The sequence below is a fragment of the Camelus ferus genome, chromosome 6 (assembly GCF_009834535.1).
Source record: "Camelus ferus isolate YT-003-E chromosome 6, BCGSAC_Cfer_1.0, whole genome shotgun sequence".
NCBI classification, from domain to species: Eukaryota; Metazoa; Chordata; class Mammalia; order Artiodactyla; family Camelidae; genus Camelus; species Camelus ferus.
The window spans coordinates 44,157,915-44,183,838 of NC_045701.1; the positions used below are offsets into that span (position 1 = coordinate 44,157,915).

The following is a 25,924-nucleotide window of genomic DNA, read 5'->3' on the forward strand; positions in this document are numbered from 1 at the left end:
CCAAGAGATACACTTCTCTAACATTGGCCTACCTTACCCCTGGAGGAGAGATAAAGCAATAAAGGACTGATTGGAATCTTTGTAAATGATTGTTTCAGATTGTGGAGGAGATTAGAGTGCAGGGCCAGAGAGAAGATGCAGAGACTATAATGGTGCACAGAATCCAAACAGCTTTGTCATGTGTCTTAAAACCTGAGTCGTATTTCAAGAGAAGTTAGCCTACAGTTCTTTGAGAGTAAATGATTTAAAATGGAAAATAAAACACCTTATACAGGAATGATTTAAAAGATACAGTATATTAGCATTAGAAGACACGATAGTGTTTTTGGATTTCGCTTATCTATTTTATATGGCCCTTAAGTAAGAAAAATAGGAGCTGCTGGCAGGAAACAAACGCTCAGTGAAGTCTTTAAATATTAAGTAGCCAGAAACTGAAATCTTGTCAATTTGAATTTTAGAAATAAGGTAAAGAAGACCATTTAGTTGCATCGCTGGGAGAAATGAATTAGCTGAACAAAGGTCTGTTCTAAAGCAGGAAAGTATTTTGCGATTTCTTGTCTCTACAAACCCAGGAAAGTATAGTGTACGTAGAGGGATTTTTATTCTGTTGAAGGGAGCACTTCTGTTTCCTTCCCTCAAAGAGTGTGTGTTTGACAAGTAGTTCTATGAAACTATTATTCTAAATATAGTCCGACCTGAACTGGGAGACCATCCAGATTCAGTGCAAACTGATGGGTTGACCAGCTGCAAGAGTACAGTTTATTCCACCCCCGACCAGATCTTCACACTCCTCCAGGAACCACTCATGTCAAGGCCCAACACAGTCCTCTTGTTACTCTGTCACAATCCACGCCACCAAATATACCTAGATGTGTGTGGCATCACACTTAAGGACAATTGTTTCATGAACTTTTATTTAAAGCTATAACATTAGCTCTCTACTTTCTCTGCTTGTTACTTTGTCATTTAGTTTGGTTGTAGGAATATGATGTGGCGATGAGTCAATTGCTCTGAAACCTCACTGCAATCTGTAAAGTACTATATTCGTTAAGTACCTTTTGGGAAGTACATAGTGTCTTTCTGAAGAGATTCTTTTTAAATTTAACAGAGCATTTTTCTGTAAATGTATTGACACGCAGAGCACAGAATGCTGGAGGCTGGCAAGATCTTTTGAGAATACACGTACGTGGCTGATGAAATGCTATGATTTGTTTGGAAAAGCTTTTAGGAAATTAAATTGTGTTAAAAGAGAAGTGAGCTTTCTTATGCAGTTATAATGTACCCTAATGTAAAATTGTTGCAAATTATCCTGAAGAGAGACTCGGAGGAAAGCAAAGAAGGGTCCTGACTGAAGGGCTCTCCATCCTTCAGGTTGGCCTGAGTCAACAGAAAGCAGTCTTCCTGCCACTTTATGCAGCTTTTTTGTGATCCTGCTCCTCTTCTCCCGCCTTTCCTCCTGTCCCCGCCTCGATACACATGAAGTCCTATTCATTGTTGTATGACTTAAAATGGAAAATAAAATACCTTAGACATGAATGATTTTTTAAAGAGGCAAGTATAATCGTATTAGACAACACAGTAGCTTATGAAACTGGCATACTGAATCAGGCTGAATCAATAGTTTTAAATAAATGGATGAATGTGCTAAATTTCTAATGGCTTTCCATCAACCTCTGGATAAAAGTCAAAGTCTTTACATGACCTACAAAGCCTGGGTTGATCTAGCCCCTGTTACTGCTCTAGCTTCATCTCTTAATGTGTTTCCCCTTCCCCACCCCACCCCTTCATTCTTTTCCAATATACTGGCCTCCTTGCAGTTTCTCAAATAAGCCATGCCTACTCCTACCTCAGGGCCTTTGCACCTGCTCTTCCCTCTGCCTGGAATGCTTTCCCCACAGATAGCTACATGGCTTCTTTCTCACCTCTAAGTCTTCTCAGTGAAGTCTTCCTATTCCTTATCCCCTATTTCAGATGTCTATCTATTGTTACATAACAAACCACCGTAAAAGTTAGTGGCTTAACTGACTTTCAGTTAAGTTAGTGGCTTAACTGATCAATTGTTTGTTAAGACAGTTCTGCAGGTGGAGTGGATGCTTCTTCCTGCTCCCTGTATCCCCCGCTTCTCTGGGAGTGACTACATTCACCTGGAAGTTCTGCTGGTACATCTTGGGTCTCCTTCACCTGGCCTCTTTCTAGTTGATCATACATCTTCCAGAGCCTCTCCACATGGCTCTTTCTCCAGGAGAATAGTCAGGCCTTGCTTAGATCATGGAAGCTAGAGTCCTGGTAGGCGTACTCCAAGAGGACAGGCCCCAATGTGACTGGCTTATCAAACCTGTGCTTGCACCTCACTTGCTAATGTCCCACTGGCCAAAGCCAGTCCATGACCAAGCCCAGAGTCAATGTGGAAGAAGACTACTCAGGGTGTGAACACCTGGATATATCGTTCATTGGAGGCTACCAACCTAGTAGTCTACCCTACCTGCCTCTGGCCCCAACATCCCTCCCACCTGCAAAGTATACTCACCATCCCCCAAGACCCCTCAAAGTCTCATCCCATTAAGGCCTCCAGCTTAAGCCTTGAGGTCCAGGATCCTACCATTGAGAACATGTCCGGGTGTGGTTGAGGTGAGTGGGTGCAATTCCTTAGGTGCCACTCCTTGAGTGTAACTCCTCAGGTGTAGCTGCCTATAACTGAGCCAGCAAGATCATCCTTTGCCTCTCATCCCCTGATTTAGAAATGCCTCATATGCCTGTCTTCCTTTCCTGTGGTTAATAGAATTTAGTACACTTACCTTCGATCTTTCTCTTCTTAGGTAATTTAAATATTTCCTTTTTGCTCTAGTCTCAGAAAAGACAGAGATAAGTTTATTGTTACATTGTAGTTCTTCACTTTGATAATTATTAATTTCCTCTTTACCTTCCTCCACTCCCTGATGTCCCAGTTATCTATTTCGGTATATCTGTGTGTACAGTATAAGCTCCCCCAAAATTTAATGACTTAAATCAACATTAATCAATTCATTATTTCTTACTATTTTCTGGGTTTGCTGTGCTTTTAGTCTCACCATATGGTGTTAGCAGGTGTGTCAAATATGTCGGCATGCAGGTGAGAGCTCAGAAGGTGCACCTTGGTTCTCTTCCCCTTTATCACTCTCTCTGCCTTGGTCTTATCATCAAGGGCCTCTCCATGTGACCTCTCTCTCCAGAAGATAGTCTGGACTTCCTTACAGCATGGCGACTGGGTTCCAAGAAAGTCCAAACAGAAAACTGCCAGGTTTCTTAATGGCTAGGCCTGGAGCTGGAGCTGCTGCCTATTCTATTAGTCAAAGCTAGTCATGAAGCCAGCTAGGATTCAAGGAGAGGTGAAATACAGCACCCCCATCTCTCATAGAGAGTGAGATGTGAATACAGAGAGAGGAGGAGTGGGTGGTGGCCATCTTTGTGGACTGTCTACTATATCCCTTCTTCTTGATTTTATTTTCTCCTAAGCTCTTACCAATCTGTGTTTATCTCATTTATTTTTTTATTTTTTATTTTTTTAACATTTTTTATTGATTTATAACCATTTTACAATGTGTCAAATTCCAGTGTTCAGCACAATTTTTCAGCCATTCATGGACATATACACACTCATTGTCACATTTTTTTCTCTGTGAGTTATCATAACATTTTGTGTATATTTCCCTGTGCTATACAGTGTAATCTTGTTTATCTATTCTATAATTTTGAAATCCCAGGCTATCCCTTCCCACCCTCCACCCCCCGGTAACCACAAGTCTGTATTCTCTGTCTGTGAGTCTATTTCTGTCCTGTATTTACGCTTTGTTTTTGTTTGTTTTGTTTTTGTTTTTGTTTTTTAGATTCCACATATGAGCGATCTCATATGGTATTTTTCTTTCTCTTTCTGGCTTACTTCGCTTAGAATGACATTCTCCAGGAGCATCCATGTTGCTGCAAATGGCGTTATGTTGTCGGTTTTTATGGCTGAGTAGTATTCCATTGTATAAATATACCACCTCTTCTTTATCCAGTCACCTGTTGATGGACATTTAGGCTGTTTCCATGTTTTGGCTATTGTAAATAGTGCTGCTATGAACATTGGGGTGCAGGTGTCATCCTGAAGTAGATTTCCTTCTGGATACAAGCCCAGGAGTGGGATTCCTGGGTCATATGGTAAGTCTATTCCTAGTCTTTTGAGGAATCTCCACACTGTTTTCCATAGTGGCTGCACCAAACTGCATTCCCACCAGCAGTGCAGGAGGGTTCCCCTTTCTCCACAGCCTCTCCAGCATTTGTCATTTGTGGATTTTTGAATGACGGCCATTCTGACTGGTGTGAGGTGATACCTCATTGTAGTTTATCTCATTTATTATGTGTCTCTTACTCTGGGTGGACACTCTAGAAAGTCAGGGATTTTTGTCCATTTTATTCACTGATGCATACTCCCCAAATACTGCCTACCATATAGTAGGTGGTCATATATTTTTTGAAGTGAATGTTTAGTGCACTAGCTGCTGGTATACTTTTTCTTCTCCCTCCACTGGACATCTGTCATCTACTTGGCTCTTCATGGCTGATTTGAACACAGGATGTTAAAATATTTTCACATATGTTTATATATTTGATTTTTGCCATGTCTGAGCCCACCTGCTTTGCCTGTATCTTTGGGAATTAGCTCTGGCATCATCGAATGCTTTCCCTCGTCTGTCTTTGGATGTGGAATGATGATGCAGAATTTGATGCCAACCCTGTGCCCACTTCAGACTGCTTTTGGTTTGCTTTGTCCTCATAAATTCCTTGCTGCCTACTATAAAAACTGATCTTTCAAATAGGAGTAAAAGACACACATATTAGAGCGACCATCATTATAAAGTACAGAAATATTTCACACTCCAGGGTTCTGAAGAAATCTAAGGGGAGGCACCTGATGATATTTGTCAAATAAAAAATATTAAAAACTTTCAACTATTTTTTTAGTGTATAAGAAAATCAAAGGTCGATGTGAAAGTATCTATGCTTACTGATCTGTGCTTTTTCTTTCTTTATTCCATTCCAGTGTAATTTCTCCTCGGTCCTTTTCTTTTTGTTCATGCCTTTCTCCAACTTACAAAAATTTCTTGTTGAAAATGCACAGTTACTTTTTCTCAATTTCTACCTCTAAGTTTTAGCTCTCCAGTGATACTTGATTTGGGAGTATATGATTGTCTTAACTCTGATTTTGTTTGGCCTGAAGCTTCCTGGTAAAATCATTGCGATAGCAAATTACCTGTTGCTTTTATACGATACTGCATTAGAGATAGAATTAACCATATGATGTGTTCATGTCACAATGCCATTGACTCCAGAAACCACATACACCAATAAGCGTAATTTTTTTTAACAGTCACACATCTCATGTAGTAATGAAAGACATTAGAGTGACATATGAAAATCGTATTAATGGATGGTTTCATCTAGTGTCTGTAGCTAGAAATTACAAATGAATACACTGACTGCTACATGATTGGTTGTGTAGAATGAAAACAGCTATTATGGGCTTTATAAGGTTTCTGTTTCAAGTAAGTGAAATATCATAGCCGTGGGATAACTGATGGCAGGATTAGCTAGGTTAACCTTCAAATAAATAGGGAGAAGGAGGAGGGTAAAACATATATAGAGAAGTATTTAAGCAGTGTATGCAAAGCCAATGCTGAGAATGAGATGGAGGTGTCCTGAAACGTATCATGAGACCTTAATGAATTATTAAAAAAAAAGTCATAACATTATCCTTTCATATCAAGGATAATAAGATAATAGTATAAACTGAGAGCATCTATAAACTTCTCTTCTGGAGGGTAGTGGAGACAGAAGATGATCATAAAGTTGATTGCTTTTGTGAAGTAAAATTAGGGGATACAGACAATTCGGTAGATAACAGTATTTAATCACAGTTTCTTTGTAAAATAAGTTTATACCTCTGCCAACTTAGTTTTAGAAAGATAATTTAAAACCCTGCTTATAAGTTGAAGTAAGAGGACATCACTAGGTGTCCTCCATCAGGGCAATTTCAACCATTGTTCTTTCTCATCTACAAAGCTTGATTAAAGGAATCCAACCACAGAACAAGACGGCTGGAGTTTTCGCTGCATTTTTAATTCTTACATTTTGTGTGTTGAACACTAACATCCCAAGAAAAGTTGGGTCAAAATGGGAATTCTAAAACAAGGAAGACATTCACCCCAACTTACAGGAAAAAGTTTATACAGTTTTAAGACCCCTTCAGTCTGTAGAATGAGGACCTCTTCTTACCTTTTTCTGTTGGTGAGAGTGGCCCTGTGGTGTGCTGGTCATTCTTTTGTCTGATGGCAAAGACTCACTATAGTGGAGGCTCAGTTGTGTGTCCTTTCTGGGGCACAGGTACCATTTGGGAATTTTTAGTTATGACCAAGAGCAATGTCAGATTTGGGGAAATCAGGAGAAAAGGGAACATTGTTATGAGCGTGTTCTGCTGGAAACATTGTCTTAGCAGTCATAGAGAAGTCAGGGAGAAAATGGAGTTGCCATCTACAATCATTTATTGATATCCAACTATAAACATACGGCACTTCGGAGGCACTAGTAGAGAAAAGGAAATGCCCACCCACTCCCTGAAACCAAAATAATCAGAGAGGGTTATACCATCTTTTAGATAAAGGTAGACTTAAAGGGATTTTGTAGAAATAAAAATTTTTGGCAACAATGAATGATGCTTTTAAAAAAATTCTATGGCTGTTTCATTTTTGGCATAGAAATATTAATTTAACATAAAGATTTATTTTCTATTCTAATTGTGTTTCTGCTTTGTAACTTGTTTATTCCTGTTCCTTTATTTGCCCATTTGCTTATGAAGACTTTACTATTTTTCATATCAGGAATGCTCATTTTTAAAGGTAAAGTATTAGCTCATGGATTAAATTTAATTTTAGAGGACAATGTCTAGGAATGCATCTAGTCTGTCTATCAGTTAAATGTTTCAATTTTTACTGTCTTTACAAATATTTTGATGGAAAAGTGCAGGTTGCAATGATCGTGTCATTCTGCTTGTCAGAAGTCTTTCATAGCTCTCTAGCACACAGAGTAAAATTCCAAGCTCTCCAAAATGTAAATGCAGTGTGTCTTTTCATCTTTTCCCTTAATGCACTATATCCCTTTCTGTTAGTATTCTTCACCCCTTTATCTCCACTAAACTTAGATCCTTGTCATACTGGAAACGACATTTTCTGTCCCTCAGCTTCTTCCATACAGACTCTCTCGATGCTGTTAAATCTATCCCACCTTGCATATCTAGGTTCTGTAAGGTTGAGTGTGTTTCACCTTCCTGTCTCATCTAGGCCCTGCCCAGATATCCTCCAACCAGAAGTGAAATCTTTGCCCTGTTATCTCATTGTATTTGGTGAATCTATTAGAACACTTTGCATCGGGGAGGCAGTGGTGTTCCTGAACGGCAGAGAACTAGTGTCAGGTATCATTAGGCTTGCTTGAAATCCTGGACTTCTCTGTTTTCTGTTCCTCCCAGCCCCTCTTTTCCTCACTCTTATCCTTATCCTGTTTGGATACAATAGGCAGTGATTCTAATATCATTTACCACATTGATTCCTCTTTTCTGTTGTCCTTCTACTGACCTGGCGAAATCCAGATCCTAGATGAATCCAATTATCATCCTTACCCGCATACTGAGACTACTGACCACATCTGGGAAAATCTTGCAGTCAGCTGGTGTGGTATGGTTACCCTCCAAACTCAATGAGCTCTCAAAATTTCCTACTTTCTGCAGTGATCATTTCAAGACTTCTTTCCCTGCTTTTCTCAAATCTCTTCACCTGCTACCTCCTTACTTTCTTTTAGATAATCACAACATTTTCTGCTCTACAGATAATATAGAATCGAGGACAAAAACTGCCTCAAATTCCCATCAATAAATCTCAAACTTACCTTCATCTACCAGCTCCATTCCTTCCCTTTGCTTCTTTTCTAGTGGAAAAGTAATTCCTCCTGTATAAAGCAAGACTTCTGCCTGTATGCTCTTCACCCCTTCTGCCTGCAGAAGAACCTTGCCCTAGACCAGTGGTTCTCAAGTTTAAGTCTGCATCACAGTCACTTGCTGGTTGTTTGTTAAAAACCAGATCACTGAGAACCACTTCCAGATTTTCTGATTTGGTTGGTCTGGGTGAAGACTGAGAATTTATATTTCTAACAAATTCCCAAATGATGTTGATGCTACTGGTCCAGTGACCATACTTTGGGAATCACTACTTGTATTAGGGTTCTCCAGAGAAACATAACAGATATATATATACACACACACACACACACATACAGAGAGAGAGAGAGAGAGGGAGAGGGGAGAGAGGGAGAGGGAGAGGGGTGAGAGAGAGAGAGAGAGAGAAACAGATCTACAATAAAAAATTGGCTCATGTGATTAAGGAGGCTGAGAATTCTCAGATTTGTAGTTGGCAAGCTGGAGACCCAGGAGACCCAGTGTAGTTCCAGTCCAGAGGCCACAGCTCAAGACATAGGAAGAGACATTTTCAGTCTGAGTTTGAGGATGGGCAAAAACTGATGTCCCAGTATGAAGGCAATCAGGCAGGAGGAATTCTTCCTTATTTGGGGGAAGATCAGGCTTTTTGTTCCATTTTTATCTTCAACTAATTGGATGAGGCCCACCCTACTGCTTTACTCAGTCTAGTGATTTAAATGGTAATATCATGCAAAAACACCCTCACAGAAACACCTAGAATAATGTTTGACCAAAGATCTGGGCACCCTGTGGCCTCGTCAAGTTGACACATAAAATTAGCCATCAAACTACCCTATAGGTCATTCCCTCTTCCTACTGTATTCTTTGTCTTTGACTATGTATCTTATCTTTCCATTCACCAAAGATGCCCAAGATTTTCCACCTATGTAAATACTACTGGCCAAACCAAAAACTCCTTGCTTTAAACCTATACTATCTTTTGGTTGTCATCATGCATCTCTTCTCCTTCATACCCCAATTCTTAAGATACTATCCATAATTATTGTTGCTATATTCTCACCCTGTCTTCACTGCTGAATCCACAACAGTGCACTCCAGTATCTGGATTTAACACCAACCACACCCACAGTGCATTTGATAACGTTTTCTGTTATTAAATGTAATGGGAAAACATAAGTCATAATTTTGTTAATCTGGGATGACATTTTGCTTTGTCAATCATACCATCTTTTCTGAAACACTCACTTCCTTTGGCTTCTGATTCTACTGATTTTCCTTCTCACTCATCATTATCTTTGTTAGCTCTTTCTCCCCTTCTTGACCCTGATGCTTCAGTGTTCTTTAGGACTAGCTCCTAGGTTCATTCATGTACTTAACTACACAGTTTCAGGGAATCTCATTTACTTTCTCTACTTCGATAACTACTTATATGCCAATTGACCCTCAAGTGTATTTTTTTGCCTGAGCTTATATCTATATATTTAAATCCTTCTTGACATCTCCACTTGAGTACTTTTGGCCAGGAACCTCATCCTCAATATCTGCATGCTCATAACTGAACTCATCATCTTCCCCCATCTTCTCCTTCTTCTTATGAATTTTTCCCCTTTGAATTCTTCCTTGAGTCATTAGGAACATCTAGTTTTTCAAGTTAGGGCCTTGAGGGTTATCCACCAACCTTCTTTCTCCCTAATTTTCTACATCCAATCTGTAACAAAATCTCTTACATAATAACTTTTAAATATCTCTCAAATGTATCCATTTCTATTTATTGCCGTGGCCATCATCCTGATTTAGCCATCATCATCTTTTTACTGGCTTAGAGTAATCATCTTCTAAATTCACCTTCCTGCCTTGAGTCTTTTTACTCTCAGTTATCATTCTGTTTCCAAAGTCAGAATGATTCCTTAGACATTACATTTGATTATCCTCCTCTTATGCTTAAAACTCTTCAATGGCTTCCATTTCCCTATAAGTTAATGGCCCCAAACCGTAAGATCTTAGAGTAACCTTAAAGCCCTTCAAGATTTGCTTTGCTCTCTGTTTCAGCAACATTAGACTTCTTTCATGTCCCAAACCTCAAAATACTCCCTGTATACTCTGGGCCTTTGAACATGCTGTTCTCTGCTGGAATAAGCTGTCTCTCACACCCAGGACTCCTCCACTCCTCCTGCTCCTCGGCCTCCCTCGCCCTGGACATTACCACTAGGCTTTGCAGTAGTTACTAAATATTTATGAAACTTGCCTGCCCAGAAGGGGCATCTCAGTCCTGAGGGGAATTTTCTGAGTCTTAAGTGAGTGAAAAACATACGTGAAGTTTTCTGTGTGTGCCTGGCATGTAAGATGTTAACTGGGTAGAAGTTATTTTCTCCAACCCAAGAAACCAAGATACTGATTGATGTCAATCTCTTTCACTAGATTGGGAATCCTCCCAAATGCTTTTATTCCTCCACAAGCCATGGCATTGTGCTTTTGAACACAGTAATTTTAATGTCTTTTAAATTAGAATTTGACATAAAGAGGTATTACCATTTCTATAATGATCTTCAGGATTTTTTTGGACTATATATTTCTTGTATATCATTGGTCCAGATTTCTGAAATGCATAGAAATTCATTTTCACTGACAAAGGCCTTTTTTGGAGTCTTACATTAAAATGTTATATTTTCTCAGTCAAAAGGCATATTGGAGAAATTTGTTGTATTTGCCACATAAAAAGTGGCTCTGTTTCGCACCATCTAAAAATAGGCAAATGCATAACTTTAAGTGGGATGACACAATTGTGTGATATGAATAGCTATTATCTGAGATTTATAATTGCATCCAAGCTACTCATGTGAGTCATCATTAGAAGCCTGCATTTTAAGAGAGATATGTAAAACATTACTTTATTTGTCTGCTATGGGAGCAGGAAAGACTTTAATCATAAAAATTACTACTTGTATAAATGCTTAGTTTTAGGTAAAATGTTGCAAAATGCCATTAATGTACATGATTCAAATCTCATAGGTTCCTAAAGAGAATTCTCAGGACAAAAGAAACTTTGGGATTTTTTTGTAGGCTGTGACAAAGTTTCAAAAGTAAAAAAAAATCAGTAAAACCTAATATTAGTTCATGTTATAGGAAAAAAACGTTGAGTAAATTCACCTCTAAACAACTGGACCTTACTAGCTGACTTGTACAGGTGGATACAGGCATGGTAGACTGGTAGGCATCCGTGAAAAGCACCCATGCCACCTTAAAACCTCTGGGAAGGCTGGAAGTAGGATTCTTCTCGCAAAGCTGCAAAAATAGTGATATAGGAAACATATCAGATAAAACAGAAACTCAAGTTGCAAAGGGGAAACATCTCACACGTAAGCAGCTCACAGACCAGGTCATGTGGGTATACCACTGTGTGGTAATTTGGCACTTAAACTGCAAGGCTGCATTTCAGTACTCCCCATTTAGGTGAGTACTGTGCTCTCTGTTCTACGTGGATGTGTGAACTGGCGTACTTCTCATCTCCTCCTAATGAGCACCAGATTCTCCCAGTGCATAAATTAAGCTCTTTTGGAATCCACTACCAGGCCACAGGGGTATCATTCAGTGCATTGAAGTAGTAATTTACTAAATGGGACCCTCATGGCACAAAAGAGTTCATGCAGCTTCCCAAATGCCTACCTTAACCAGGCGATGGTTTATGGTCTGGAGAACCTAATGATTGTTCAGTTACACTATTATGTTTGGAAAGGAGCCTCATATTTCCCCAGAAATTGTGGCTCTGCTTTATACTTTATCTCAGAGTCAGGTTGTTTTTAGCCTTATTCCCACCAGGCTTTTTCCTCTCTTATATTTTATATTTTGCTTCTGTTAGGTTACCTAAGTAGCACTCCCTTTCCTCCAGTTAATGGTTCTATTGGATTTTAGTTACCATAATTGTTTCCCTAATTGGCTTCATTTGAAAGAATGATTGTTAGGAAAGCTGATAAACATTGAAAAATCTGCTACTTGGTCTCATTCATTATTCTTCCAATTCATTTTCAATAATAAGTATTCTACTTAGAAATTTTAAAAAACACTTTAAAATTTTGACTAATGCTTTATTGCAGCATTAATAGTACAGTATTCTCTGTCGAGATATTCTGCTATTCAGAAATAACCACTTCAGAATTATTTTGAACTTTTAAAAAGATTATCTCTGTTAATTCACTCTGTTTGAAATTTTAAAAGCACAACTTAAAAATTAAATTTGATATCTTATGAATAATTAGTTAATTTTTTAAAAGTATGGCATTAGAATTTCACATTGTTTTTGAGATTTTTGAATTTGATGATTTTAGTTAATAGGACGATATTGCTCTTGCAGTAAATATAGAAGGTTAAGATGCTCTCATTTCTGTATTCTCTAGGTGGCAGCTTAACTCCACCTTTAAAAATCTCCCTTTTACTATTTTTCTCACTGGCATTTCATTTAAAAACTGTAACATAATGCACAACAACATGTAAAATGAATACAGCCAAATATGATCTGCCTGCTTTTAATGTCTTGACAAGGTTTTACATGTAGCTTTGCCACACTGCTGATTTTAATGGAAGGACTTAGATATACAGTACTCCCCAAAGTGCTCTTGTTCACCATTTTCCTTATAGAAAGGCTGATACTGGATTTTTTTTTTTTATGATGAAGCTGTAGTATAAAGCATCAGCCTTGTTCTAGATTTTGTACTTTTCTGCATGTGTTGTTGAGCCGATTGCCATGCTGTTCAGTCACGTCTGAGTTGAGTGTACTCCTCTCTCTCTATTACAGTTACATGAACAGCTGGATCTGAATGTCATAATATCCTCATTCCCCTCAGTTAGAGCCCAAGTATCTTCCTGAAAATGAGGAAAATAGTAGCTTAACACATTATCATGTGGAACAAAATCTCAACTGGGAGTGATTTTGACCCTTGGGGGATATTTGGCAATGTCTGGAGACATTTTTGATTGTTGCCACTTGTAGGGAGGGAAGTACTGTTAGCATCTTATGAATATAGGCCAGGGATTCTGTTAAACATGCTACAATGCAGAAGACAGCTCCCCAAAACAAAGATTTATCCCGCCCAAATTGTTAACGGTGCTGAGGTTGGGGAATCCTATTGTAGAGAAACAGCTATAGTGATATAACATCAAAATCAGTGCAGAATTTTAATAATCACTCTAATGAATTCATATAAGAGCAGTTTACTGAAGGTCATAAATATAAATATCCTATAGAAAATAACTTGTGTTTGATTAATTCAGTAACAAATATCCCATTAATCTATTCCTTTTCCTATTCTCCTGTTTACTTTTTCTCAAATGGTTTAAAAAAATGCTGTGCCCTATATTACATTTTCCTAATTCAGAATCATTGTTCAAGTCTTATTTTGCATATCTAAAACTCAGGAAATCTCTTGATGAAAACGTTGTATTTACTGAGTACATAAAGAGTTAGTCTGCACAGCTGTCAAGATCTATGTGCATTTTCTTTCCTTTCTATTTTGTAAGTCAGTTTTATTAAAACAGATTTGAAATGTCTCAAGTTTATCAAACCTATTGACTGTGAACTGTATTAATTAAAATTATTGAAAAATCAAGCTTTGAGTATATTGAAGTTCCTGAAGAATTTAGTATAAAAGAAGCTATTTAATTTATCATTGCCAAGAGGCTGTGAAACAATGACAGACTTGTTTAGTATCCTGAAACTGTGCTACAGGTACAATTCATCATCATGTTTTGCCGGAAGAGCCATTATGTGACTCATAATTAAGAATACATACCATATATGGATTAATCAGGTATTCTGTCATCTGATGGGCTAATACAGTGAGAAGTTTTGGCAACCCTATGCTCCCCTTAGATCAGTGATTTTTCAAATGACATCTTCTTCTAAATCCCCATATATAAAATGGATTAAATTTGAGTTACTTTTGCTGTAAGGAGACAGGCCTGCCTTGTCTCCTGCAGCAGCCGCAAGCACCGTCCCAGAAATTCAGCCTTCTGTTGAAAATGGTTGGAAAATCACTGGCCTAGAGCAGGGGTACATCAGGTTTGCTTTAATAACTGAACTTTGGGTTTTTTCCGGTGTGTGAGTGTCCATCTTAAGGGGAAAAAGACAAAATCTTCTTGCCCTCACATCCCCTCTTGCTCTTATCCCTTTTTTTGCTCCTTTCTCCAGCAAAACTTCTACATATCTTGCTTCACTCTCTCACTTTTACTTCACTCCTAAAACTACTCATCTGCTTCCAGTTCCGCTATCCCAGAGACACTGCTTTTGTCATGATCACCAGCCACCTCCCTGGTGCTACACTTGATGATCACTTTACTCTCATTTTGCTCCACTTCTCAAAAACCATTGACTCAGCTGACCCCTCCTTCCTTTCTCAAACACTCTTCTGGTTCTCCTTTTTCCTTATTGGCTTCTTTTTAGTCTTTCTCTGCTCTAGGTATTGAAATTCTTCAGGACTAAGTCTTGAGCTATCCTGTTCCTCTCTGTAAGCTTTCTCTCTAGATTATCTTACTCATTTTTGTGATCTTAAATACCATCCATATGTTGATAACTCCCATATTTTACATCTTCAGGCCAGTCCTTTCCTCTGAGCTCCAGATCTGCACACACAATTGCCTGTTTGAAACCTTCTCCTGGGTGTCTCTTCTCATTTGCCATCCAGAGTCACTCCAACTAGAGACACAGGAGTTATCCTTTACTTTCCATCTTCCTTCACCATCCATGTCCACTATCAGAAACATGTCTGTACTTTCTCCAATCATAGCTTCCATGCTTCTCAGTCTCTACTGCTGCCATGTTTAGATAAGTCTCCATCACTTCTTATTTCAAGAGCTTCCTTAGTTATCTTTATGTTTCCACCCTTGCCCTACCCTCATCCATTCTCCACAAGGCCACCAGAGTGGTATTTTAAATAGCAAATTGATTATGCATCTTTCCTGCTTACAATTCTTACATAGATTCCTACTACACACAGAATAAAATGCAAACTCCATTCTATGGTCTGGGATTGTCTGCTTCTTCAGTTCCAGTTTCTGCCACTTTAACTTCTTTTCTGCTAATGTTCTGGATGCACTGACCTGGAGCACCTAGAAAAGACCGAATTCTTTTTTTAACTCAAGGTCTTAAGTTCTTCTCCCTGATTGTTTGCATGCTTACTTCTTTTTCATCCTTCAGGGCTTATCTTAAAAATCATCTCCCTAATCAATGTGCATTCACTTTCTGCTATTTTAGATCTTATTTACCTGTTCATTTGTTCATCGTCTGACTTACTAGAATTAGGCTTCATGAGGACAGGGATCTGGTCTCTCTTCCTTGCCAGGAAGCTGATAGGCATTCAGCACACATTTGATGAATGCATTAACAAGTTATTATACTAAGTAATCATGAGATTATAGAGGAGGGTCCAACATAATAGACATGTATACATTTGCTTTCTCTGTACTTCTTGGCTTTAGAAAGAAGTAAATGACTAAATAGGGAGATATTACTGTATTGGTGTCTAATATTTGAAGACATAATATGGAAAATAGGATTAGATGTGGGCTTGGCATCCAGAAAACAAAACTGAGAGTATGGGTGGAAGTTAAACTGGGAACAAATAGCAGAATGTCAGGTGCTTGGGAGGTGTGGAGCTGTGCCTCACTGAGGATGTTCAGCGGGAGAGCCAGAGGACACCCTATCTGGCAAGTAATGATGGGATTTCTTGCATGATATTGGAACTTGATCCAGGGACTTTGGAGGGCCCTTCTCTCTCTGAGATGCTGGGATTTTGTGATTACGGAGGAGTTTTTACCGTATCTCCTAGCATTAGTCTGTGATTCTATGGGTTGCTCTTTTTCAAGTCACACCTTATTGTCCACTTAAAACCTCACTGTTCTCTCAGGAGTAATGCAGAAACTGAAGAAGCTATTTTGCTTCTGCTTCTATTTTGTTTGTGAAAGGAATGTTAAATAATAAAAGAAGAATTAGATAGAAAATATCTTCTTGATGTCTTAATCTTTTAACAAACATATGTTAAAAAAAAAAACAAAACCCAAATCTGTGTGCTGTAGGCATTGCTTTCAAAGCCTTTTCTTTCATAAAACAGGATCAATAAGAACAACCTTCATTTATTCAATATCCTTGTAAATTACCATCATGACTGGAGTTGGGATAGGGGGTCAGTTCCAAGACAAATCTGCATATTACATTTTGAACTTTATTTTTTAACAACGTCATAAACCTCCCATCATATCCCTTAATATTTCCTACTGGAATTTCTAATTTATCTTCAGTCATAAGCCAATGTGTTTGATGTGAGAAATATAGAGAAATAATGGCTTAGCATTCACTAAACATTAATTGACTGGCTTCTGGAAATCATAAAACTTGGTTGGCTAGGTCTTATTGAGCACAACTTTAGGAGAGGTTCAAAGTCCATATTCAACTGGAGAAAAGTCACATCTCCAAGGGTTATTAATGTTTTCTCATCAACAACAATTCACATAAAATTTTTCATTATGTCATGTGACAGTATGTGACTCTGCAAAGACAAATACAAGAAAACCATCTGGCATTTGAAAACTGTGATTTCTTGTTGAAGGCTTTTTCAGAAGGTATGGTATATATAGTATCTTTTCTTTCAAATAAAAAGAATTGCATGTTAATTTGGATGTTATGGATGTGATTTGTCCATACTTTTAATGTTACTCAGGCCTTTTTTTATCTGATCACATCTAGACACTATCAAAAACCCAGTGCCTTTATGATTTTCTTTACGTACCATTTCTAGTTTCACTTCTTACTTTCTCTTTTCTTTCTTTATTTCCCAAGAACAGTGAATCAATACATGTTTATTGACATTCACCATGTGAAGAACATTGTATAATATCCTCCACTTTACTTCTTTACCCTGAATAACTTGGCCTTAGTCCTGTAGTCTGCCTTTCCTTTGTTACTGTATCTATTGCAGGTAGAAGTTGGTTTTGTTGATTTTCATAAATTATTTTGTTTTTGCCCTCCTTCTACTGTTTCCTAAACTTCTCATCTTCATCTTTACTCTACTGTGGCATTGTAAGTTTACCTCCCTTTGGGAGATCCTTTCCATCATAGTATTTACTGTGAAGCACTGTATGACTTCTATTGCTGCTCTAAAAAATTACCATAAATTTAGTAGCACAAAGCAACATGAATCTATTACCTTTTAGTTCTGGAGGTCAGCAGTCTGAAATGATTCCCAGTGAGCAAAACTCAAGATGTTGGCATGGCTGCATTCTTCCTGGAGGTTCTTGGGGAGAATTAACTTTGTTGACTTTTCCAGCTTATAGAAGCCATCGACATTCCTTGGCTCCTGGTTCTTTTCCTCCTGTCTTCAAAGCCAGCAGCTATGGACAAGTCTTTGTGATATCAAATCACTCCAAAATAACTCCTCTTCTGCCTTCTGCAACCTTAATTCCCCTTTGCTGTACAACAGGCAGCATCTTCACAGGTTCTGGGGATGAGGCTGTGGATATGTTGGGGGGGGGGCTATTATTATGCCTACCATCAACCTACCTCTTTTTCTTTTCATGTTTGCAACCTCTCCTGCAACCAAGCCACTCTCCATTCAATAGGAGAATAGGCTCTCCTGTTCTTGGTTGCTTCTGTGGTTTTCACATTTGTCTCCAGCTGCCATTTGGACTCTGCTGAGTCTGAATGATTATGTAAAATATATTTGTGTCTTGGCTTTTTTATTTAAAACACATTTAAACCACAATTAAATTGTTTTGATATCTAGGTAACTTAGGAAAAAATAGGTAAAGATTGCTGACTACCTTGTTCTCCTTTTATTTAAATTATTTATATTGGTTCTCTTTTCTTCCTTTTTCCTTTTCAAAATATCTATTTTTATGCCACTGGAGACATAAAAGAGCAATATAAAAACCAGAGCTACTCTAAGAAAACATTTTACTTATTAATTATTTTATCTTTATTTGCCACTTTTTTTCTTTGCCATTTTTGTGATTTACTATGAGTTGTACAAATGATTCATACTTGCTCCGTTCTCATTTTAGTTTTGGTATGAACCTATAAATTGTGCTTCTGCCAGAGTCTTTTTTGTGCCTTAAAGTATGTTTATCTTTTTTTTTTTTTCTGTTATATATAAACTAAGTGTTTGATTCTAGCAACATGTTTTTGAGAAAAAGCTTTTAGTCTGAAAGAATACTAATGATCTTCAGTAATTAAGACTATATATAGTTGCCAGGTTCTCTAATTCCCAGCATGTAAGGCATTTCTGTAGGTGATAAACTTATTACTTATATGCAATTTAGGGTTTACCTCATTTCTCTCAGACACAAGGAGACAAGTGACACAGACCTAACCACATCCATATCTTGATATTTGGGATGTTGTTCTTTCTTGACATTAAGAAGAGCATTTCCAGTTTATGATTTCTCTGAAATAAATGAGAAGATCAAATCTCCACAGAATTTTGAACCTTCATCAGGAACCAGAGTCTTGGGAGTTCTCAGAAAGGAACTAATTTTCTTACAATTCAAATTTACTTTTCACCAGAGGAAAGATATTCATGTGTTTCTGGACTATTTCAATTCATCCAACTCTACCTGTTGTGAATAAAGAGGTTCTTCATACAATCAATGAAGTCAAGCAAAACACTACACTTTCTGAGTTCAGTACAAATTATTTCCCATTAAAAGGGATCCCTGTCATTGGAAAATAGCTTCTCTATTCACAACAACGAGGAGAAAATGACATCCGGCTTTTTTCAATTATATGCCTATGTTCCCTTTAAGGCCCATCATATTTGCATCAGCTGACTCTTCAGGCTGACCTCTTGAATTAGGGTCAGATCAAGGAAATGAATGAATATGTACAAATTATGAGACTAAACTGAGACAGCTAATCAGGTCATTTTTCTGTTCTCTGTGCACAAGCACAAGCTTAGGACTTTTCATAAATCACATTGGAATATTTGTCTTTTTATTCATGGCTTTTTAACTTGTTACGAGTAGACTGTATGACCCTAATAGAAAAATGGGAAATAATTTGTGCAATATAACTTCTGGGTGAAAATATTGTCCAGAGATCAGTATAAAGAAAGGAAAGAGTTTGATACAATGGACACTGAGAACTTTGCCTAGAAAGTGCCAAAAAGACATCATTAGTTGGTAATTTGCAGCTGGTTCATTTGCCAAACATTGTAGGGTCCAGAGGAAAATGTGAGCAACAGAATCTCCAGGTTTAGTTTCTGATACTCTTATGGCAGGCCAACAAGAGCTGGAAGGTTCAGACATTTATCTTGAAATAATGAGAGAAGTTTTTCCTTTCTGAATTAGTTAGAGAGTAGGTACTAAAACTGCCCCAAGGCATGGACTGTGAATCCAAGTGTATCCACACCAAGCCATCTTTCATTTAATTCTCTTTAATAAATCATCTCCGTAACTGGAGCTAGGGGTATGAAAGTTCATGCCTCTGGCACAGCTGAAAAGGAGAAAAAGATCAGGAGCATGGAAGTTTTCAGAAATGTAATTTTATTTTCAACTTGGGTTTTCTGACATAGAGGGAAAAAAAATGCTATTTAAAAAATATTCCTACTCAGGTAAAAGCAGCAGATTCTAGGTGGTTTAAAATAATGAAATTTGAAAAGTTGGAGATGGCCCAGCTTTTGTCCAGGATTCCGTGAGTTTCATGGAGCAAGTATTAGACTGAAGCTTCCTGAGGACAGGGCTAGGTGACCATTGATTGTTGAATGAATTAGTGAAAGAGTGAAAATTTCAGTTTCTCTTGCCTCCTTCAGATCCCGGGCAAGTTATTTAGATATGAATAAGGATATAGGTTTTGATACCATTGCTGGAGAAATCAGGCATGGCTTCTTTTTTTCCCCATGAAGCTTGTGGATTCTCCCTGGTCAACAATTTCATGGGAATTCGATGAAAACTTTACATGTGTTCACTAAACAGGTTTATACACCATTCATAAAAGTAACGTGATTTGTTTGCGGGGCAAAGATTTGGTAGTTTCATGCGTTCATTCACGAGGTAAACGTTGAATGTCTGTTATATGCCAGGCAGTTGCTGGTACCCTAGCCTTATACATCTGTCCCCCTGCTCCCACAGATAGAGACATGTAAGTAGTTTAAGATCAATATAGAATAAGTGCTCTAAGGGACTAGGAACGATACATCACAGAAGCATGTAAGATAAAAATCAAACCCAGATTTGAGGAATGAGGAAACCCCTTCTAGAGGAAAGAACATCTCAGGTGAAACCTTGATTTAAAATATCTGTTCTGTTTGAGTGAATGAGACCAGAGTATGTTCCAACACAGATGAGAAAAAGAGCTTGTAGATGAAATACGAGGAGTGGGTTTGGGGTTGGGTAATTGAATTAAAAAAGATCCCTGAAGAGGCAAGAGAGGATAAAGCCCCCAAAACAGCTGTACTGGAGGGGAGGTGGGGCTGGATTTAGGCAAGACGAAACACGCTGACTGGCTGGCAGTGATGGTGACAGGTAGAGGGTGTTGGAAGTTTGAGGAGCTCGAAAAATGTTTGCTAGGGTAGCTGTGGGAAATAGAAGAAAAGCTGAAAAAACAAAGCAAAAAACCCCAAAACATAGGTAAATTGCCAAACAGCATGGAGGACCCAGTACAAGCTGAATGCCATGAAACTGTAGTGCCACCAATATGATAATGTGATTTTTTTCCTTCCAGCAATGCCCAAGTCCTGAGCTAGGACAAGGAGATAGTGGACATTGTGGGTGTTTTCTAGCTGGATGTGAGTGAAATGCAACAGGATAAGGTAAATGGGACATTTATAAGCAAATACCTAAGTGATGGACTAGGCACTTGTATCCAAACTTTTTTGCTCTCTTGTTCTCAAAAGAATTTTGAAAAACTGATTCCTCTCACACAGTTTAAAGTTGAAATCTAAAAAAAAATGCTAACGCAACTTTAAATATCATAAAATTAAATAGTTGCAAAAGTTGCTTTTTATGGTTTATTTTATGTAATATACAAACATTAAATGCATTTTTATCCGAATCTTAGAGCTCATTTAATTTATAGAGCATGTCCTTCAGATAATCAGGCATCATTGTTAAACTAATCAGCCAAATCAGAGTTACTTTTCATCAGAAAAGGTATGATTTTATTTTAAAATTCATAGTCTTGAATCTAACACTCTTTTCACCTCTGTATTCTGAGGTAGGTTAAATGATTGACAGAGGAACGACTGATTGATAGGTAGATGGGTGGGTGGATATATGGATAAAACAAGGCGTGGACGAATAGATAGATACTTGTCTTGAATCTGTCTCCTGGATGAAATAAGGTCCCCCTGAATATTTCTTTCTAAAGCTTTTGAGCTTTACTTTCAAAAGACTTTCCCTCATGAAAATGGCAGTCTAGATATGTTCCTATTTTTGATGCCCTGAAGATTTTTGCACCCTGGAACAATGCACCAAAATACCACTTAATATAAGGGAGAGTATGTCTTTTTTAAGGTGGAGAAGGGCAATGTGAAAGATGAGAAAGGAAGGAATAATAGTCAAGCATTAGAGTTGGAGGGCAGGTCAGCTTTTAGAATGAGTTTTTGGAAATTTAGATCTGGAAATTTTTACCGTAAGCCTATTTCTACTCTGGAAAGTCTTTGTGCCCATATTTCAGTTTGAAGACCATCGGACTATTGCGTCAAAGCTGGGTGGGGCCGGAGTGTGAAGGTGGGAGGGTGTAAGGAAGCACAGGGGACAAGGAGCTTGCGATCTCCATCTCCTCACTTCAAAACCTATCATTGTAATGCCTTATGTTCAGTACTTTTTGTTTGTTTGCTCTGGCATTCAGAGACTCTGTGCTGGTTTTTATTGAAAACGGAAATAGTTAGGGCACATTTAGCGCTTGTGCTTCTATCTGGCACAGTGTAAAGGGACTGGGCTTTGGAGCCAAACACCCCTGGATTTGAATCCTTGCTCTACCACTTATCCACTGTGGCCGCAGGCAAGCCAGTTCTCCTTTCTATGCATCAGTTTCCTAATTTGTAAAATCAGAATGACAGTATCTACCTGTGGGTTACCAGAGTCAGAGACAACTGGTTCTTCTTATTCTCTCTGAGTCTCTTTTATCCAACAAATATTTACTGAATGCCTACTACGTACCAAGCACTGTTTAAAGAAATGAGTGCAAAATGCCTCACACTGCATTTGGAACATGAGAATAAACCAATCAACGGCAACTGAGAGAGATGTGTTCGAGGGTGGGAGGCCTGTTTATTCTTCTCTGATACAAGGATGGTAATTATTGGGTCAAAGTGAAGGAGAATTGCAAAATATCAGCATTTATTTTTTTTCCTGAAGCTCATAAGGTGCCCAGGCCTAAGCTTACTTTTTCCCCTCTCACTTCTATCAAAATATAATTTTCCAGTGAGATAAAAACATGCAAATATGAGAAAATACTTCTCAGAGATCTTATCCAACTCATTATTTAATAAGTGAACCAATGTGAGGATGATACTGCTTCCAAGAGCATTTGTGCAACAAGGATTTGTGTAGTCCATCAGGGAAGATATTGAGAAGTAAAAGATTGTTGGAATAAGATAGCTTGGTTAGATATAAAATTATTTAGTGGCCCATGGGGCAACAAAATGGCAACCTGTAGGATTATCTTTTTGCTATGGGCTGAATGTTTGTATCTCCCCCCACCCTCCCAAATTCATATATTGAAATCCTAATGCCCAATGTGATATAATTAGGAAATGGGGCTTTGGGGGTCACTTAGGTTGTAAGGGTGAAGTCCTTTTGAATGGGATTAGTGCTTTTATAAATGAGGTCTCGGAGATCTCCCTAGTCCTTCCACCTTGTGGATCACAGCCAGAAGACAGCCAACTATGAAATGGGAAGTGAGCTCTCACCAGACACTGAATCTGCCAGCGCTTTGATCTTGGACTTCCCAACCTTCAGAACTTCGAGAACTGTGAGTAATGACACATTCTGAGGCTTTCTAAAATGCGTAGCTGTATGTGAATCATCATACACTCAATTAGACTCCTAAACTTAGACAGTCTTTGGGTAATGCCAAGGTTCCAAAAGTAATACAGTATATAGGTTAAGAGAGACAAAGACGTTTTCACTAAGAGAAAAATTAGAAAAAGCAAAAAAAAAAAAAAAAGAAAAAAAAAGAAAAAAAGCTTATCTTGACACTTTGACACTTTTGGGGCAGTCCTGTTAATCTCAGAGACTACTTCCTGTAACTGATTACATGTGTTGTGCCTTCCCTAATGTGTAATAGGGACTAGCAGTCAACACACAAATGCCAATTTTGTGACATATTTGCTCAGAAATAGCTGCACTTATTATCTCAACAACCTTGTAGTTGGAACAGACACATTATGCCTCTCATTTTAAGAATAAAAACCGTGAATTCGGAAGTGGTTCAGCAACAGGGCCAAGACTGTAAATCAATGCTGCTGTCTTGGCTCTAATCTGTTTGACCTGACAGGCTGGAGATGGTTGTAAAAGCAGTCCCCAGTTTTCAGGTGAGTTATGTTCCTGAGGATCATTTGTAGGTCAGTTGTTTTGAACTCCACACATTTCCCGTAGTAAGAGCATGATGAATAAAGGTTATACCTCCAGCCCAGCCTGCCAAAGCCTTTAACCTATGATGCGTCCGTACTTCAGTGATACAGAATCTTTCACCATCAATTCCTACTGGAGAGTTAGCTCAGGGCTCTGATTTGGAATGCAGGGAGCATATTTTCCTGTGCCCCACCTCCTTCCACTTCAGCATCAGTGCTGAGAGTGGAGAACTTTTCCACCTTCAGAAACAGCTTGTAGCTTGGGTGGTGGCTGGGTGGAGAGAGGCTCTCCCCAGGGGGGTCCAGGGCATCTGATGCAGAAACACTGGGCAGAAACACAGGACAGAGACTGGGACTTTGTGGGGTGTGAATTTGAGGAGGGGATGTTGAAGGACTGGGTTGAAGCCTGTGTTGACAAAGGCAGACAGTTGTTAAAGAGGTGGACCTTTGGCATTGGGAGGACAGTCCCCACCATGCAAGGTGTGTTACAGCTCCTTAAATGAGAATGGCAGAACAGATCTGCAGGTACAGTGGTAAGAAAGAACAAAGTTGCTTTTTGCTTCCTCCCTATGGAGTTCAGCTGATTCAATATACTGGTTGCGTGTGCTCAAATCTCTTTGTTGATTTTATAAAATGTACTGTCACTGAAATGGAAAGTTAAATACTATTGAAAGGTACAAAGAAAAATGTAAAAATCACACGAATCCCTTTCATCCAGAGATAAGCATTACTAGTGTAAAAGTTTGAATCAGAATTGCGGAATCTATTTCAGAAACAACTTTACAAATCATTCCAGAAACTTCTTATGCAAGGGGGCCTGGGGCCTAACCCTCGATGACTAATAATTTTAATATTCCTTTCCTGTCATTTTCCCAGACTAGCTAATGTTACAGACTATCTCCAGTCTTCACTTTAGTATCTGATACATGGGATCATGTAATTTCTTTCCTGGCCTTTTTATTGTTTTGTCGCCTTTTCTTAATTGACATGTAAGAACTATGGAACAAGGGAGGAAGATTCAATGTCAAAAAGTCTGAGCTAAATTTGCAAAATACTGAACAGTGAATGAGGGCATTTGCTTGCTTATTCATGTGCTTGCCAACGGTGGGATTTGCCAGTATTGTTTTCTATACTGGCTTATCTGACGAGGGGAAAATGTTTCTCATTGTTATTTCTAATTGAATTTCCATTTAAGGTTGAATAATTTTTTCCAGGACACGTGCCCAGGTGAGAGGTATGAACAAGAGTTGAGATTTGAAGCTAGGGATGTGCAGGTAGCCGTGGGTGTTCTAGGCACTGATGGGGCTCAGTTCATGATGAGCATCACTGGCGAGGGTGTGTGTACGTGTGTGTATGTGTGTGTACGTGTGTGTATGTGTGTGTATGTGTGCGTATGTGCATGCACATTGTAGTGGAGGGAGTTTCTACTTAATCAGCATGATTATAGAGTTCCTGAAGTAGTAGTGAAGCACATGTAGTGGCTGGATGTCTGGGGTTGTACCTGTGGGTCTTTCTACTCCCCACATCCAATAGTGAAAAATCCCCGGGAGGGTGGATGGGTAGGAATTTTATTGAAAACAAAAAAACTACCCTTTTCTAACTACTAACTGTGAATCTGTACTTAACTAGTTTACTTATCTGTCAACTGGGGATAATAAGAGTGCTTGTCTTATTGGGCTTTAGTGAAGATTGAGATAATATATATGAAATCATTAGCCCAGTGCCTAGAACACGGCAATCTCTCAATAAACATTAACTGTTGTTATTAATTTTTTGTGTGTAAAATAAGGGAGTGAACTAGGTCATCTCTAAGGCACCTTCCAGAGCTACAAATCCAGATTTATATACTGAACATGTACAGCTTTCCTTATTTGATCCATAATTTAAAGAAAAATTGAGGACGTAGTAGCTTTAAAATGAGCAAACATGAGCTCGATAATCACTCTCAATTGAAGCTGTATCACCGGGAAAACGAATCGAGTGAGACAGTAATATATGTAACACAACCTGTAAGCAGGGCTCTTACACAAAGAGACGATCCAGCCTCCAGAACGGAGCTGACAACATTTAAGGCCGCCTGTTTAGCTAAGTTTACACTTTTACTGAGGAATCTGGAAAAATAACTCGAAACCTTGGAAATAAATTCTATAGAACACAAAGAACAATTAGCAGTTATCATTCTTTTTAGCCTCTACTGAAAACCAGCAACTCCTGTGTAGAAGTCAACTGTAAATATTTGCAGTAATGTTGAAAAAAATTGAAACATAACAAGCTTATCAGAGTTAGAGCTGTTGACCTGTCAATATTTAGCTCTTCCAAACCAAGTCTTTGTAAGCTCAGCTCAGTATATTCAAATATTGAGCATAGTGAT

The 25,924-nt window shown here is 38.4% G+C and overlaps 1 long non-coding RNA gene across 11 annotated transcripts in view; it reads left to right on the forward strand.

Moving 5' to 3' along the window:
- LOC116664242 overlaps positions 1-25,924 on the forward strand; it is a 546,043-nt gene that overhangs the window by 137,772 nt on the left and 382,347 nt on the right. The gene's annotated exons all lie outside the window — the stretch shown is intronic.